This window comes from Chiloscyllium plagiosum, unplaced genomic scaffold (genome assembly GCF_037043375.1).
Source record: "Chiloscyllium plagiosum isolate Xiang-an unplaced genomic scaffold, Cpla_swu_hap1 HiC_scaffold_12, whole genome shotgun sequence".
NCBI classification, from domain to species: domain Eukaryota; kingdom Metazoa; phylum Chordata; class Chondrichthyes; order Orectolobiformes; family Hemiscylliidae; genus Chiloscyllium; species Chiloscyllium plagiosum.
This window is the reverse complement of record NW_028270150.1, coordinates 97,993,169-97,995,405: the sequence shown is the minus strand read 5'-3', so window position 1 is coordinate 97,995,405 and position 2,237 is coordinate 97,993,169. Positions and strand designations below refer to the sequence as shown.

General features: G+C 43.1%; 1 non-coding gene across 1 annotated transcript; it reads right to left on the bottom strand.

Annotated features, from left to right (window-relative positions):
• Positions 1-1,106: 1,106 nt before the first annotated feature.
• On the bottom strand, positions 1,107-1,178 carry trnag-ucc (transfer RNA glycine (anticodon UCC)). The gene has a single exon. It is a non-coding gene; the product is annotated as a tRNA-Gly (tRNA).
• Between the last annotated feature and the right edge of the window lie 1,059 nt (positions 1,179-2,237).

Sequence of the window (2,237 nt, the reverse complement as noted above, 5' to 3'; positions counted from 1 at the left end):
ACAGAAAGTCCCAGACCGCTGAAGTGTTCTCCGACTGGGAGGTTAGAACCAGTCTGACTCAAGATTGGGACACAGACAGACTTTAACCTCACACCTTTAATGCATTTTCTGAGCTGAGATGGCACCTCTTGTTAGAAAATCTGAAGTTATCTCGAGAACGTAACTTTAAAAAGGTTCTGAGATTCTCATATTAAAGAACGGAAACTAGCAAACCCATTATAAAAGATGAAAGGCTAAAAGTAAATGTGTTTAATACATCATTTCAGCTGCATGATACTTTAATCCTTTTGCTATAAATACTGTGTCTTATGGTCCTTCTTATCATCAGGTTGATCTACATCGCAAACACTCCATCCATTCTTTATCCTTCAAAGAAAATCAGTCACGTTCATCAGACACTACCTTCCCTTAACAAATCCATGATGACTATCTCGGGTGATGACGTGGAGGAGCCGGTGTTGGACTGGGGTGGACAAAGTTCAAAATCACACGATACCAGGTTATAGTCCAACTAGCTTTCGGAGCACTCCTAAAACTAGTGCTTCCAAATAAAGCTGTTGGGCTGTAACCTGGTGTTGTGTGATTTTTAACTTTATCCTGGATTAAACTTTCACTCACTGTGTGATGATTTCTATCATCTCTCAGAGTTTTATCGAGTCATTTTCTCATCCTGGAAATATAAAAGCAGCTGGTCTCCATTCCTCCTATTTCTGACCTGCACCTAAAAAAATAACATGACCGATTCGATATGAGAAATAACGTTGTTTGGAAATTTGTGAACTGCCTACCCACATTTCACTTGATATTAGGCTGTATTTCACAAACAACACTGAGAGTAATGTTGAAATGAGTGAAATCCGGAAACATTTCTTTTCAAATAAGATGGAAAACCAAGGAATTCTGCCATGACTCCAGTTTATGTGAATCGTGATCGACTTGACTCCTTAATCCTCCTGGGCGCATCCTCAACTTCAAAGTTGTGTCTGCACTCCAGAGGTCTGGCAACGTTGGTGTGGCTGACTCAGTGTGATGTGCAGATGTTAGTGTTCAATTACCACTGAAGTTTTCGGCTCTTTTGGTTAGGAATGGTTTTAAAATTCACAGTTTGCGATGGCCGGGAATCGAACCCGGGTCAACTGCTTGGAAGGCAGCTATGCTCACCACTATACCACCATCGCTACAGCACGCAGCCGCCTGGAAATCAGCTGATGTGCAATAATAGTTCTTGACTCTAAATTTCGATGTTGTTTTGTTGGAAATTTTGCAGTGAAATATTAGAATTGAGAAGTCATAAAAGACTGAGATTTGCTGAGTGGGTAGGTCTCATTATGCCCCGCCTCACTTTTTAATACACACAAAGCAGTATTTCGGATTTCTCATCATCTGAAATCAATCAATAACAAAAATAGCACGAAAATCCCAGGGCAACCCTGGAACGATCACACAATTAAAACTTGTGAAGTTCTCAGAAAGGGTCACCTGACCGGACCGTGAACTCTGATTTCTCTTCATACAGCTTTACCACCGACTTCGGGTTTGGGTTCGGACTTACTGCATCCGCAGTTCTTTCGGGTTTTCAAACTGGGAAAGGGTTTTTGGAATACAAAAGGGCAAAAAAAAAGGATCCGTTAGACTGAGGCCATGCTGCAGTAATTGTGGAGAGGAGGGAATTCCGGGTAACAGTTCCGGAAGCAGAACCCTCTCGAGGAATATGTATTAATTTGAAGTTCGATCCCGTTGATCGATTTGCAGTTTTCTCTTTGACTTTGTAGAAGAGGGGGAGGTGTCAGTCAGCAGGAAGGGGTTTTCACGGGAGGGCATGATTTGGAGATGCCAGTGTTGGACTGGGGTATACAAAGTTAAAAATCACACAACACCAGGTTATAGTCCAACAGGTTTAATTGGAAGCACTAGCTTTCGGAGCGCTGCTCCTTCATCAGGTGGTTGTCCAAAATCTCGAGCTTCCAATTAAATCTGTTGGACTATAACCTGGTGTTGTGTGATGTTGAACTTCACAGGAGGGGGGTAGTCATGGGCAGAGGTTTAGTGAAGGTCGCTTCCACTGATGTGGGAACGCAGTGCACGCAAAAGCCTCCCTGCCCTAGATATGTTACCTGAACCACGATCAAGGTCAAGGGGTGCAGAGTGCTGAGGCCGCTGTTATAATTTAGTTACCAGCGGTCCCAAGTCCTTGGGATGCCGTGGCGCCTTAATGATAAATGGGATTGTGTGGAACC